Below are 16,528 nucleotides of genomic sequence, written 5' to 3' on the forward strand. Positions count from 1 at the left end.
GTGGTAGGAGGAAATCCTTTTACAGGAACAGGGGTAAGCATTCACCCACAATTGGATAGTTCACAGGATGACTTGATCTGCTCAGAATTATCAGGGATATTAGACCCCCAAGAGGAGTCAAGGGTTAATGTGATGGTAGGAGGCAAAGCCTTTGTTTTATTAACAGACACTGGGACTGCACATCAATGAACGAAGGAGGAAAGGTGTCCAATGGTGGGAATTGCCATGGGTGATGAGGGTTTTTTTGGAGCTCCGGATTGAGTTCCTTTTTATTGATGAATTACCAGTCTCTTTAGGAGAGTGTGACATGACTGATCCTTGTTATTGTACTGTATTTTATTTATATAGTATGTCAAGCCCTATGGCTTCTGGGCATCTTAACATGATGATTTTATTTACTGACCAAGGGATAGCGTGTTCCACTCCTTGAATACACTATTCAAACACAGATTAATTCATACTGGCATTAACAGGGCAAATGCCCCTGTGAGATGTTCCAGTTGAGTTGAATGTTTTTCCATTTATGAGGTGAACAGTCTATTAACATGGCTATCTGGCCTAGTGGAGAGAATGGTGAGAATACCTGTTGAGTTCATGTTTATACAGCAGATATCTAAGGACAAAGAGGGGGGGCAGACAAATCCTTGAAGAATTAGATGCAGCCATAGTATGAGGGGAAATTACAATGTTCAAAGGAATGGATGCTGAGAGTGGACCATGGAGGACAGTGATAGCTCAGCTCTTGAACAAAGGTCTAGATTGATTTATGTCACTGATGACGTCATATTTAGAGAAGACTAAACAAATAATGAAGTGGTAGTTTTTTAGGAGAATCACACACCGAAAGAGAAAAGGGAAGTCCTACAGCATATGGCAAAAAGTGCAGTAGGGCTCAGTATATTTTCAGGAAGACTTAGAGAGAGTGCCAAATATCCTGTGAACCACAGGCCCTTATGACATGGGTCTACTGAAACAAATAGGGGAACAACATAAAAATAGTTTACAAAGGTAGCGGGCGCCCCTCTCTCGCAAGAACAGACATGATAACCTGTTCAGTGGTTATTAACCACTTGAGAGTTACAACATAAAAAGTATACACATGTAAGGGATTATAATATGAAACATATGAGGGTTTGCATTTGTTACGCTCACCTGGCTCCCACAGGGTCGTCGATCGGAACTGGACAGCTGCGGTCTCCACCAATGTGACGCGTAGTGCAGAGATGACAGACTGGACTGGCCCACCTAATTTCGTCTGCTTGACCCATAGAAGTATTCTCCTGAAAGTGGAGAAAGGGAATTAGCCACCCGTGGATTTGAGTGATAATACCCCAATGTTCTTCCCACTAATCACCTCCGATATCTCCTTTCATAGTCTCACCTTAGGGTTTTAAAAGATGAGCTCTCCATCCTGCGTGGAATGCAGGGGCGCGTAGATAACCAGTTACTTCACTGCTCCGAAGGTATTGGGAGAGTTCCAGACCAATATTGACTCTGAGGTCCCTGGAAAGGAGCCGTAAGTATATAGTTCGTAAGAGTTCAAAATGTCTGATATTCACTCTTGTCCAATTCCTTTTGTCTTGCAGCTTGACCCAGGAGAAGATTGCCTCGTGGCAGCCGTTAGCGTTCAGGTAACAGTCTGTATTACCCAACACTGTCCGGTAAAATGATACCTGTGTTTAATCTGTTGCTTTCCCTCTTATTACAGGTGCGGCGTGAGAAATTATGACGTCTTGATGAATAATGCCTCCGGCGATAAAATCAGGTAAGTCTATGGTGGTAAAAGAGATTGCCTTTGTTTATTCTCTCGGCTCACCTTGCTGTTCATTTGTCCCCCTTAGGTGCCGTAGTTCGGCGAAGATGTGATGAAGACTGCGGCAGATCGTGGAAATGCTGCGAAGGCTGGTGAGTATAGAGTGGCACTGCCGCGGGCGATGTGATGCGTATCAAATTAACATCTTTTTCCTTGTTCGAAGGCGCGATGGATCTGGAATCAGGTGAGGAATAAAAGTAATGTTCTTGTTCTAACCTTTTCTCCTTATTCCCCTTTTCTCTAGGACTCCGGACTCGAGGCGGGCGTGGCAGAAGGCTGGATGCTGACTTGCAGGCACGGTGAGCGTTACGCTGCAGGATTCAGAATAACGCAAAGCGTGTGCTGCTCTTCGGGCGTGGTTTAAATAGCCTTCAAAGTAGTCCCAGGTAAGAAGTTCCCCCAAGACCACACCCAAGTAAGAAAATAGTCCCTGAAGTAAAGTAGTCCCCTTCAGGCTTCACGTTGGCTCGGATTCTTAGCAGCATGGTCTGCATGAGATAAGTGTAAGCATATGAGCCTGGCGCCTATGGCGCCAGGACTGACCCCTTCTATGAGCCTGGTGCCTACGGCACCGGGACTGTACCCAGATAGCCCCTAGCCAGGGCTGCTGGGCTTTTTCTAAGCATCTGGATGCCTGCTCCCGGGACTGATGGGCCTGGTCCGGATGCCCGGGGGTAGGCATCATGACAGCGTTGTAATTAAACTAATTAATGTAAGATAATCATAAATAGATAAGGATAAAAGTGCATAAGTAAAATTCACAATTTAGAGATTAATGCCAATTCAGGGGGGTGAAATAAATAAATAAAAATTAATTAAGTAATTAATTAATGGATATTAAAGCATCGAAAAGCACAAGTGGATAAGTTATCCAGATTTGTAAACAATAAGCACAATGGATGGTGCTGGCTACAAATGAATAGTGTAGTGCATTTTGAAGAAGAGAAAATATGATCAATGAAAGACCAAATAGGGATGGATGGCCAAGATTCATATAATAAATATAAGAGAATTTTATATATAGAATTATACCAAGGGATACATGAGAGTAAGTAACAAAAACATTATTTGAATGTATATGATGATATCGATTTAGGTTTTACAGATGAAAATTGTCCTTCTTGAGAATGGGAGGAATGTACATGGCCTTAGCAGAGTATAGCAATATAATGGAAAGAAACATTATAGTATGACAGAGGTAAGTGCTAGTGGACAAGTAGAGATAGAAGAGGTAAGTTTCGTTTCACACAACAAGTGTGTGAAACAAACTGTTGTTCTTTATCAGGAGTAAGAGGACCCAGGTGAGTACAGAAGAAAGGCAGTAAGGGATACAGTCTTTCAAATAGATAGCATTATCCCAAGAAAGGTGCAAACAGGTATGAGCACAAGATAGCATATATATACATAAATACGAGTATGGCCATATCTAACAACGAGAATTAAGAAGACTTTGGATAGAAAGAAGGTGGAGTAACCTTTTGTAATTCTGTAAATGAAAAGTGCCAAATAGGTGCATTTGGGAAATGCATATATTTTTTAGGCTAGGCAAAACAATGTATCCCTATATGTTACACTTGCAGGTACTTAGTAGAATCAATGATGGGGCCCCAATAAAATGGGTAGGCAAGATTAGAGTACGTAGGAGGAAAAATGTAAATTATGTCTCAACTGAATAAACACAGCAAAGAACGAAGAGACCATGGTCCCACGCCCTCAGGAGTAGGACTTCAAAAGTACAGAGAACATTTTCAGCATAGCTGGAAAGATTAAAATGCAGGATATGTATGGAGAGGTTGAGGGAATTTAAATGTGCACCAACGTGTCTTTGGGGACAGAAAAGTAGGCCTACATTTCAGTGAGCTGAGAGCATCAAGAGATGACCTCAGTAAACATGTTTGATTAAAGGGAATGAGTCAAGGTTTACCCTGAGGAAATCATTGATTGCTTTGTCAGCTGAAACATGTCTGTGCCTCTATTTCTGTATTCAAAAGAAAGCAGGAAGCCACACCAGTGTTGTCTTCTTCATCTACATATTCACCTAGAAGAAAGAAGGGTAAGGATTGAAGAAAACGCTACCTTTTTCAAACAAATTTTTTTTTTAAAATGTGTTATGTTGTCTGTCTTGTTGTTTATTATTTTATCATTAAGAAGAAGACTGCATGACTCATTGGTTTGAGAATGTCAACCATAGAGGAAATGTTTCCTTTAGTGCACTAATGCAGTGTGGAAAATGAAAGAAGCCCATAAAGAATAGGGGAATGCAAGGAAAGTAAAAAATATATATCTTTGAGGACCTCAGCTCACAGCTAAGTCCAAGTATCAGCCAGTATGTATGAAGTATAAAGTGACTTCAAGATGTGCGAAAAGAGAGAAAGGAGCAGCAATCCTGTTATATTGGAAAAAGAGAATATGCTGTAGAAATTGTTTTAGGAGGCAGGAGTGTTTGAAAGAAACACATAAGTATTTTAAGGGTTGAGTTTGAGAAGGAAGTACTGACGATAAAGATCTAGTTATTTTTTTAAAAGAAACTCTTTCAGTTTTATATTACAGATTGATAAGCGATACCTAGACACCAGCTGATTTGCAGCAAGCGATCCAGCGAGCAGGGAGAAATGATTGAGGGACCCAGCCAGATGCCCAGTTACTGACACTTCTTTTTGAAATTGTTTCCGAATGAGACTGTCTTGACTGATAAGGTCTGGTGTACTCTCCCGTGACCCCTCCTCAACTGTATCTTCAGATGAATTTCTCCTAGTGTCCGAGGTCTCTCTTCTCCGGGTCTTCTTTTCCTTGGTGTTCTTCTTGATCTTAACCCTCTTATCGTGCAGATAAAGACGGGCTCCACTGGAAGCCACCTTGGTAGGATATAGTTTCCTGACCAAAGGGATCCCCAGAAAGCCTGCCTCAATCAGTGGGAAAAAGCTTCTTAGCATCAAAAAACCCTGCTGTGGTAGGACAGTTGGCATCAGTAGAAGGTGGTCCAAACTCAGTAGCTGCAAATATACTGTGAGAAAGCCTGGAGGCTCGGTAAGTCTTTAAGCAGAACTGCTTGATAAGCAAGGTGGATCCTGGAGTGAGAATTAAGAGAGGTAAGTAAGAAACAGAAGTAAGAATTAAAGTATATGGAAATACCAGTAAAGAAATAAGATGAAATGCCAGAGCGGCAGCAGGGTGTGCAGAGGTATAGAACAGGGCAAAAGTCATGGAAAACCCAGAAGTAAACAGTTAGAAACACAGCGGTCAGAGAAGGACTGAGGAGACTGATGCGCTCGGAATATAATGAAGAGAGCGAGAGAGCAGCCGAGAACAGCCTCTGTGAAATAAGCAGAAACCCAAAAGAGGAATGAAGAAATGCAGGTAAGACGAGCAGTAGCCCAGGACCGACTGTTGAGGGCACAGGGACAGGAAATCCTGAACGCGAGGAGAAGACGAAGAGCAAGGGAAGCCGAATGCCACAGCGGGTGCCAGGTAGAAAGATACAATGCGCCGTGTGGAGGTCAGAGAGTGTTGTTATAGTGATGCCATCACCAGGTGGCCATCTTGGGAGAAGACAAGACCGTGTCTAGTACTTCTACGATGCTACTCAGCTACACTGCGGTTAACACCCGAAGCACTGAAACCATTCCGTCGATGCCACACTTTCCAAGCCTGCGGCATGACAGAGACTCCTCCATGCTTGTATTTGACAGAAACAATCAAATGCCCCCCGGTGACTATCTGACTTTGAATAAGAAGATTGAGAATTCAAGTTCTTTATGATGAAATGGACAATTAACTCAAAAGGGCTGGCCTAAGAGCTAAGGGGCTCTAAATCTTCCTGCAAGGTAGCCCAAACGACAAATAAAATGGAATGATCAGCAAGAAGGTCCGCGGATACGGAATACGCTAAAACAAGATGAATCGGGCAGATGATGTGTCTACAGAAGACAAAGGGCAAAATCAAAATGTGCATGGAGAGAGAGTGGGAAACAAGGAAATTTCATGGGGTGAGATGAAGGAAAAAGTGTACTTTAAAAGTTGCACTTGGATGGAACAGGAACAAAATGGGCTAGTGGGTTCCCTCAAGGACTGATTCCTCTCGATTCTCATGGTGCCAAAAGGGAAATCACCTGATGTGTATGTTATGTTTCCACTTAATTGGGTAATGGGGATGGGATCCAGACAAGAACAATTAAAGTTGCTCTTTAAGAATACGAGTATATAAATGTCAAGAGGGCAAAACGTTGAAATGGTCTTTTAGCAAAAGGAGATACATATATGTTTTAGATTAAGAGAGTATAAAATGATTGAAGTCCCTGTTGATTCTGTAGAAATGTTTTCTTTTAATAAAACCTCCCCTGTTGAGATAAAGCACCAAATTGAGGTGGTGATTGGGACAGGGATCCATAGGTACACTGAGTATGGAGGAGGGTGGACACTGGGTGGAGGGTTCTTGTATTGAATAGGTGTCTAAATACAGACCAGAGGGAAGAATTTATAAGAGGTACTAGACCCCTCCCCCTCAAACTAAATACAGATAACATAATAGGCTGATCAATGGTTCCAGTATTACAAACATCAGAATCATAGTGTTTTTTGAAGATATAGAGTGCATATAGACAACATATATTTTTGGGGTCAGAATGAATCAGGAAGTCAAGGGTGTCTCCAGTATTAATCACATATCATGAATATGTAAAAATATAATCTGAAAACCTGACAGAAAATGAGTTATGCTCAAAAGGAAATTGCTTTACCATTTGGTAGCAAGGCTGAAACAAGATATTTCTAAAATGGATGCTAAAATACAAAATGGCTTCGGGATGAGGTTTGAAAAGAGCTGAATCATACTGATTTTGCATATTCTTCGGGAGCAGTTCACTGTAAGATACAGCACGTCCGAGACGGTATATTGAGACATTTGGGCAGGGAAAGCAGACACTGATTGATAGTAAATCAGATAAAGGCATGGCAAAGCTACCAATTAGACAGCACAGCTGCTTACTTGGCAACAAATGAAATGAGCTCATGGAGTTTTTCACAGTATGAGCTGCCAGGTAAAATTGGCAGAACCTCGAACCAGATAAGGGGTGGTTCTTAGCAGGAGTTAAGGGATAAGTTTGTTTGTTTGTTTGTTTGTTTATTTGGTATAGCGCAGAACCAAACCCAAAGGGTAGCTGGGCGCAGACAATAAAAGGATACTTGTACAAGGATACTTGTGAACTTGGTTACAGGAAATACAGTTATACAGTACAAATTAGAGACAAGGTGCATATACGAGCAAGTGTGAAGAAACAGTTAAAGCTAGTTGATCAGAAAACCAGTTAATCTCATTACAATCATCAGGGGTCTCTAGAGCAAGTGGGAGTGGGGAGGCCGAGCTAAGTGTCATTGGAACGTATCCAGGTGAGGACTTGGGTCCGGCTTGGGTCCGGCTTTGTCTCTAGTAAGCTTATCAGTCCATGTGTCACTCTACAGGTGCTTGGCAAAATGAGCTAATGTGGACTTTGTGAGTAATAGATAAGCCATCCAATCAGAGGAAAGGAGGGCTTATATTAAAGCATTATGTCATTGGAAAAAAGCCTATAAATGCAAGCTGAACGAAGCAGCTCTGTATGCCTTCCAGAATGTTATTTTAAACCTTTATCTTTAGATGGCTGTGAAATTGCCCCTGGGCATCTGTTTCCTACTTTGTCCAGTCTCTGTAACGCTCACCTGATTCTCGCAGAGGCGCCGGTCTTGACTGGGCGACTATCGTATCTTCAAAGGTGATGTGTAGCACCCGGTTGGCTCTTTGGGCTGGACCTCTGTGCACTGTATGCCTGACTTCAAGAGTAAGATGTCTTAGGTAAGTGAATGCCGAGCTCTCCATCTGCCTCGGGGCAGGGTGCTGTAACCAGTTTCTTCACTGGATCGGTAGCGCAGGCCTCTTGACTTCAGAGGACTGCTGTCCGTCGTTTACTGCACGAACGGTAAGTTTCGAGTAATTCTATTGTCTTTAAAGTCTTTAGCAATGATGTCTCTTGTTTTGCAGGTTCCGGCGATGGCGGATGACGGGCTGAAGTGAGTTGAAGATGGAGTCCGTATGATGAATAGAAGCGCCTGGAAGCACGTAAGTAAGCGCTTGTTGCCTGCTTCACGATGCGCTCTAACTGTCTTTTATTTTGCAGGTACGAGTTCGGAGCGGCTGCAGGGTGCCGGAATACCCACTGGGGTTGATGTGGAAAGGAGTAATGGCACGTGAGTATTAAAGTTCCCCAATGTCTTTAAATGCACCTTGTTTTGTCTTTCAGATGCAGGATGCAGCGCCGAAGACCTCTGGAGCGCACGAAGAGTAGGTAAGCCTTTGTCTTTCAGATGCCGGAATGCTAACCTGTTCTTTCTTGTCTTTATAGGTGTTGCTGAAGACTGGATTCAGGATGGTAAGCCTTTGTCTTTCAGATGTCGGAATGCTAACCTGTTCTTTCTTGTCTTTATAGGTGTTGCTGAAGACTGGATTCAGGATGGTAAGCCTTTTTCCTTAGGCCCAGGATCCGATGCAGAAGACACGATGAGCGTTCTGCTGCAGAGGATGCAGAATAACGCAAAGCAAGATTCATCCACCGGGTGTGGTTTAAATAGCCTCCTGTAGTGCTTAGGTGTCTCCTTCCACAGCCACGCCTAGGTAAGAAAAGAGTTCCTGCTTTCCAGAAGAGTTCCAGTGTTCTGAATCTAGGGAGTTGCTCCTGCCCCACCCAACAGGAAAAGTAGTTCCAAACAGAAGAGGATCAGAGGCTCAGCTGGCAGGCAAGTAAGCAGCATGGTCTGCTGCAGGTAAGTCCACCCGAGCATTATGAGCCCGGCGCTTCCAGCGCTGGGACTGGGCACATTTATGAGCCTGGCGCCACTGGCGCCAGGACTGGGTCCAAAAGGTCCCAATTGGGACTGGTTGGCCCTCGGAACCTGGGTTATGGATCTGCTTCCAAGGGAGTTGGGAAAACCCTGACCTTTTGGAAGCAGAGATCATGACAGTACCCCCCCTCAAGGCCCCTCCCAAACCGGGCTTCTCCGGGGGTTTTGGCTTGTCAGGAAATGTTCGGTGAAATCTTTTGATTAGGCGCGGAGCGTGGACATATTCAGCAGGTTCCCAGGATCTCTCTTGGGGGCCGTAGCCTTTCCAGTCAATTAGGTAAAATAGTTTAGATTTGGAGATCTTGGAGTCCAGAATGCTTTTGACTTCAAACTCGAGTTCTCCATCAACTAGGATGGGTTTTGGAGATTTAGTTAGTCGGGTTTGAGGTTGCACGGGTTTTAATAGAGAGACGTGGAAGACCGGATGTATCTTCATGTGAGGGGGCAAGTCCAACTTGACCGCTACTGGGTTTACTATGGTAGTGATGGAATAGGGACCAAGGTATCTTGGGTTGAATGTGCGTGGCCCTTTTAGAGGTAGATATTTGGTGGATAACCAGACTTGGTCCCCTACTTGATATTGAGGGGCTTCCTTCCGATGTTGATCTGCTCCTTTCTTGTATTGTTCTTTAGCCCTTTGAAGGTGAGAAACAGCTTCCTTAAAGGCTTGGGTGATTGTAGAATGCAGGTAGTCTACTACTGGTGTTTCAAGATCTTGGAGGGGATCCAACTCCGAGGTTCGAGGGTGACTGCCGTACAAAAGAAAAAACGGTGTTTTCCCAGTTCCCGAATGGACAGAGTTATTGTAGGCATATTCGGCTATCCAAAGGATGTCTTTCCAAGTTTTTTCAGTTTGTTGCAGCATGCAGCGTAAATACTGTTCCAGAGTTTGATTGGTCCTCTCGGTTTGTCCGTCGGTCTGAGGGTGGTGACTGGTCGATAGTCTCACATCAATTTGAGCCGACCGACAGCAACTTCGCCAAAAATGAGAAATAAATTGACTACCTCGATCCGAAATTAGAACCGAAGGAAAACCGTGTAGTCGGACGATGTTTTCGAGGAATTCTCGGGCCAGAGTTGCTGCTGTTGGCAAGCCTTTGAGCGGAATGAAATGCGCCATCTTGGAGAATAAGTCCACGATTACTAGAATCGTATTGTATCCGGAGCATGGAGGTAGATCGGTGATGAAGTCCATAGAAAGCGTATGCCAAGGACGAGGTGGGATGTCAATAGGGCGTAAGAGGCCTGCTGGTCTTTCCTTTTGACTCTTGTTTTGGGCGCATACTCCACAAGACATTATAAAGTCTCTGATATCTTTTTTCCAAGACGGCCACCAGAAGTAGCGCTTGATCTTTTCTGAGGTCTTGGCCATACCGGGATGACCTTCCATTAAAGAATCGTGATAACAGGAGATTACTTTTTTCTGTAAATCTGTGCTGGGTAGGTATAATCGTTCTTGGAAATACAATAAGTTGTCCTTTACTGCAAAGTCCTTTCCCTGCAGATGCCAATTCTGTATGTCTGCTGAAGTTACAAGTTGCCTGGCTTTATCCTTAACTTCCTCTATGGATTCTGTGGCGATTACACCCAGAATTCTTTGTTCGGGAATGATTGGTACAGGTTTAGGTTTGATCAAGTGTTCTTCCACTCCCATCCGAGAAAGGGCATCAGCTTTACCGTTCTTTGTACCAGGTCGATAGGTAATTATGAAGTCAAACTCGGCAAAGAATAATGCCCAACGGAGTTGTCTAGAGGATTGGGCTTTTGCGGTTTTCAAATATTGCAGGTTTCGGTGATCTGTAATCACAGTAACGGTGTGTCGGGCCCCCAGCAGATAATGCCGCCAAGCCTTAAAGGCAGACTTGATAGCCAGAAGTTCCTTGTCAGTAATCGTGTAATTGATTTCAGGAGGCGAGAATTTGCGGGACCAAAATGCCACGGGATGCAACTGATTGGTTACCGGGTCCTTTTGTGATAGAACTGCCCCCATGGCAAGGCTTGAAGCATCAGTTTCCACGATGTAGGGGAGTTCGGGGCGAGGGTGTTTTAAGATTGGTGCAGAGATAAATTTAGTCTTCAACTCCTGGAAAGCTTGTTCCGCCTCGGTAGACCATTCAAAACGTTTGTTTTTCTTTAACAAGGCAGTGATGGGCTGGACTATTCGAGAGAATTCGGGGATAAACCTGCGGTAAAAGTTAGCGAAGCCTAACATGCTTTGCACACCTTTTACGGAGGATGGTGATGGCCATTTGAGAACTGCATCGACCTTCTTTGAATCCATACGTACTCCGCCAGGTGATAATATGAATCCCAAGAATTCAACTTCAGTCACGTTGAAAACACATTTTTCCAACTTAGCGAAAAGTTTGTGTTGACGCAATCTTTCGAGGACCATTTTCACGTGTTTCCGATGTTCAGATTCCGATGAAGAATAAACGAGGATGTCGTCAATGTAAACAACAACACACACATCTATGAGTTCTCTGAGGACATCGTTCATAAAATATTGAAAGGCGGCCGGGGCATTGCAAAGTCCGAAGGGCATGACCTGATATTCAAATAGCCCATACTTGGTGCGGAAGGCAGTCTTCCATTCATCGCCCTCTTTTACTCGTACCAAGTGGTAAGCTCCTCTAAGATCCAGCTTTGTATATATGCATGCTTTTCTGACTTGGTCCAGGAGTTCAGGGATCAAAGGTAACGGATATCTATTCTTAACGGTGATCTGGTTCAGGGAGCGATAATCGATACAAGTTCTAAGGTCTCCTTCCTTTTTTGGAACGAAGAACAAAGCTGAAGAAGCAGGGGACTTGGAAGGACGAATAAACCCATTTGCCAGGTATTGATCCAGGTTTTGTCGAAGGTGAAGGTTCTCAGGCTCGGTGAGAGCATAAATTCTACTACAAGGAGGAGTAGATCCAGGTATCAGGTCTATCTGGCAGTCATAAGACCTATGAGGAGGTAGAGTGTTAGCCTGATCCTTCCGGAAAACATCTTGGTATTCAAGGTATTCGGGAGGTAACTGGGGAGTCTCTGAAGAAATTGCTGCCAGTGCAACACTAGGTGGAAGGTGACAAGTAGAGACACATTCTGGAAACTGGACCGTTCTTGCTCGCCAATCGATCAGAGGATTGTGTTTCTCTAACCAAGGTATTCCTAGAATAATCTGAAACTGAGGGGCCTTGATCACATCGAACACGATCTTCTCATGGTGTCCATCTTGACTTACCAGCGTCACCTCTTGAGTGGTATGCGTTACTGGCCCGGAGGCTATCTCCGTACCATCCACTGTAGTAATGACGTCCTTTACAGCCTTGGGACAAAGAGTTAGATTCATCCTCAAAATCATTTCATGATCCACATAATTGCCGATGGCACCGCTGTCGACGTAAGCTTCAATTGCATGTAATCGATCCGGATTATCAGGGCTAATGAGGACCATAGGTATCACGAAATGCGAGGTCACGGAACTGGTTTTCAAGCTCGGCAAGAGGACCTCTATTCTTGTCGGGCGAGGTCGTTTCCCTGCTCAGAGTTTGTAACTTTGGTAACTGCAGCTCCTACTGCCTTCTTGGCAGGTTTCACCGGACAGTCTCGAAGAAAGTGCCCTGAGTTTCCGCAATATAAGCATAATTGCAACTGTTTTCTCCTTTCCCGCTCCTTTTGTGTTAGAGGACCTTTCAGACCCCCAATTTGCATGGGTTCCCCGGAGTCTACTCCTTTGGAAGGAGTTGGCGGTTTGGAAAATACTCGAGCATCAAACTTGGAACGGTCGGCCTTCCTGTTCTGCAGTCTATGATCTATTTGAACGACCAAGTCTATATAATCCGAACAGTCTTGTGGGGGATTCACTACTTGGGCTAAAACGTCTTTGAGCTCTCCACGTAGACCTCTGTAAAACAGCGTAATCCTTTTGTCCTCAGGCCATTGAGTTTCCACTATTAGTCTATTGAAAGATGCAATATAAGCCAAAAGGTCTTGATTACCCTGTCGCAACGAAAGAAGCTCATTGTCCAAGGCCTGCCCCTGTGAATGTCTTGCGAACAGTTTTTCCATACTAAGCTGAAAGGCTTGAAAATCATGGAGAACCGGATCATCTTGATTAACTAGAGGGATCGACCAGTCTGCCGCATTGCCACTAAGGTACGAAAGTACAAAAGCTACTTTAGCTTGATCAGTTGGAAAGGCTGCTGGCCGGCATAAGAAGTGCAACCGGCACTGATTGATAAATACTGCAAACCTCTTTGGGTCACCAGAAAATCGTTCGGGCGGAGCCAGAGGTACATTCCCAGGTAGGTTGATCTGCACTGGATTCATAGAGGATGTTGAAGGAAGATTTTCCCCGGATGCGGGTAACGGGGTTTGTCCGGCTTGTGACTGTAGCAATTGTCTAGCAAGACCGTCTGTTCTCTCCTTGGAAATAATTAGTTCCCTTCTTAGAGCATTCGTTTCCTGACGAGCTGCATGCACTTCTGCCCTTAGTTCCCCAAGTAACCGGGCTAGGTGGTCAGTATCCGAGGTTTCCATAGCGCCTGGGCGAGAGTTTTGCGGTAGGCTTTGCGTTCTGTAACGCTCACCTGATTCTCGCAGAGGCGCCGGTCTTGACTGGGCGACTATCGTATCTTCAAAGGTGATGTGTAGCACCCGGTTGGCTCTTTGGGCTGGACCTCTGTGCACTGTATGCCTGACTTCAAGAGTAAGATGTCTTAGGTAAGTGATTGCCGAGCTCTCCATCTGCCTCGGGGCAGGGTGCTGTAACCAGTTTCTTCACTGGATCGGTAGCGCAGGCCTCTTGACTTCAGAGGACTGCTGTCCGTCGTTTACTGCACGAACGGTAAGTTTCGAGTAATTCTATTGTCTTTAAAGTCTTTAGCAATGATGTCTCTTGTTTTGCAGTTTCCGGCGATGGCGGATGACGGGCTGAAGTGAGTTGAAGATGGAGTCCGTATGATGAATAGAAGCGCCTGGAAGCACGTAAGTAAGCGCTTGTTGCCTGCTTCACGATGCGCTCTAACTGTCTTTTATTTTGCAGGTACGAGTTCGGAGCGGCTGCAGGGTGCCGGAATACCCACTGGGGTTGATGTGGAAAGGAGTAATGGCACGTGAGTATTAAAGTTCCCCAATGTCTTTAAATGCACCTTGTTTTGTCTTTCAGATGCAGGATGCAGCGCCGAAGACCTCCGGAGCGCACGAAGAGTAGGTAAGCCTTTGTCTTTCAGATGCCGGAATGCTAACCTGTTCTTTCTTGTCTTTATAGGTGTTGCTGAAGACTGGATTCAGGATGGTAAGCCTTTGTCTTTCAGATGCCGGAATGCTAACCTGTTCTTTCTTGTCTTTATAGGTGTTGCTGAAGACTGGATTCAGGATGGTAAGCCTTTTTCCTTAGGCCCAGGATCCGATGCAGAAGACACGATGAGCGTTCTGCTGCAGAGGATGCAGAATAACGCAAAGCAAGATTCATCCACCGGGTGTGGTTTAAATAGCCTCCTGTAGTGCTTAGGTGTCTCCTTCCACAGCCACGCCTAGGTAAGAAAAGAGTTCCTGCTTTCCAGAAGAGTTCCAGTGTTCTGAATCTAGGGAGTGGCTCCTGCCCCACCCAACAGGAAAAGTAGTTCCAAACAGAAGAGGATCAGAGGCTCAGCTGGCAGGCAAGTAAGCAGCATGGTCTGCTGCAGGTAAGTCCACCCAAGCATTATGAGCCCGGCGCTTCCAGCGCTGGGACTGGGCACATTTATGAGCCTGGTGCCACTGGCGCCAGGACTGGGTCCAAAAGGTCCCAATTGGGACTGGTTGGCACTCGGAACCTGGGTTATGGATCTGCTTCCAAGGGAGTTGGGAAAACCCTGACCTTTTGGAAGCAGAGATCATGACAGTCTCCAGTTCCAGAGTCTACAGATGTCAAAGCTGATGAAGGGCACAGGGTCCCCCTTTACATCAGCATACCAGCTATTTGAGTGATCAGGATGTCTAACATCGTCAATAGCACCCAGGCCTAGGCCATGGTATGCATCATATTTGGATTTATGCACTTGCCTTTTCATTCTGTCATGACATATCTTCATGTTAATGTACTACTGCTAATACTCTTGCTATTACTGCTATTTGTGCTACAAAAAATATTTCTAATTGTGGGAAATTATATTCCTAGACTTCTGCTCATGCACACACCGTTGACACTATTATAACACATTTGGGCAGTATTATACATATGTACAGTTGCATTGCTGGTTTCATTTGACAGTGCTGTTGCGTTTAGTAGTGCACTTCTATCCACATCCCCCATACCCCATCTTTTAGATGGCTTGTCCAGATAAAAGATGTACTCCAATAGAGTCCTAGCACAATCATTAATAGGGTAAATAGGTGGCAGTGAAGTGTAGGCCACAATTATAAGAATATAACATGGTAGAACTAACAGTATATCTATCATTATTCTGAACACACAATTAACAATTTGACGTTAAACACTCCATGTTGTACAATCCTGTAGGGGGACAAAAAGGAGTGGGGGAGAGAGATTGTGTGTGGCGCACTTGATGACCACCATCACAGAAGGCTGTGATACTACAGAAAGTAATGTGTCTAGAAGTACAGCGTGTGTCATGCACCATCGCCTGCGTCCATTCTGGACTTCATGGTTCCTGGCCCATAGAGGACTGAATGCAGTAATCCTCCCAACATGGCCGCCTGATACGGAACGCAGCTTGCCAGTCTTTGCGATCCACGCTCTGCGTACTACTAAACAGACATGCCCCCGTGGCTCTGCACATCTCAACGCTACTGCTCGCTGTAGTTGGACGTGTGTTGCCAGAGTTCGCTCAGGGCTTTCTTCTGAATCCTGTTTCCAGGTTCCTTGAATCCTCCTCCTTTCCTTCCTTTTCTCAAAATTTACCTTCAAACTTTCCTGGATTTTTGCCTGCGCTCGGGTCACGGCGTTCCGTGCCTCCGAGCTCAGACATTGTCCCTTCCTGGTTCCCGTCCTGGACATCTGATCGTATCCTGGAGCTGGACTATCATCCTCAAGCTGGAATCCGAAGACCAGCACATGGGTTTATACAAATCCAAGATCGTGCGAAAGAAACCACCAAAGAAGGTCGCAAGCAAACAGGAAAAACAGGTGAGAAGGGGAGATGTTGGAATTGAAATAATATTATGCCTCCTATCGCAGTATTTGAATGTGTATTGGCCTACGCCAAGTTGTGTAAAATATCGTGTAAATAGATTCCGCGGCAAGGTCTTGACCTTAACGAAAACTGTGTAAGTCACCATCTTGGATTTAGCCGCCATCTTAGGTTCTCTTGTAAAGTGGAAGTCACCCTGAACATCAAAATGGAGGCCGAATGACATTCCGAGTGAGATTCTGGCCGTTGTGACCTCCGCACACATGAATAAGTAATATGCCTGCAGGCCACTTGTCAGGGTCGCGAACTGAGACCTTGTCCTATCCCTGACCTATGAGTAAATGAACAACTGTATCAGTGGAACTGATCAAAATGCATACATTATGGGATTGACCTGGCAAGGAACACTAGGCCTGGTCTTAAGAATGGTTAACCCACGAGGGGGTTGGCCAGAGCTGGATAAAGAGTATAAAAACACAAGTATTCCAATGTACGGTCTCTCTCACTAACGCAGTGAACTCTCGTTGAAGTTTGTTATGTTACTCTGAGAGCCGAATAGCTATCCGTTTGTCAATTGACTTTTTGGTAACTGCTGTAGCTTTTAAATAAAGCACTTTGTATGTCCTTTGTAACCTGTGTTGGTGTGTTTCCTTTGGGCTTCCCAGCCTCATATCAATTTCTTTGTTTTTACAGAGAGACTTGTGACAGTGTGTTGTACTGTACT

The sequence above is a fragment of the Ambystoma mexicanum genome, chromosome 7p, assembly GCF_040938575.1.
Source record: "Ambystoma mexicanum isolate Mex_15411 chromosome 7p, UKY_AmexF1_1, whole genome shotgun sequence".
NCBI lineage: Eukaryota > Metazoa > Chordata > Amphibia > Caudata > Ambystomatidae > Ambystoma > Ambystoma mexicanum.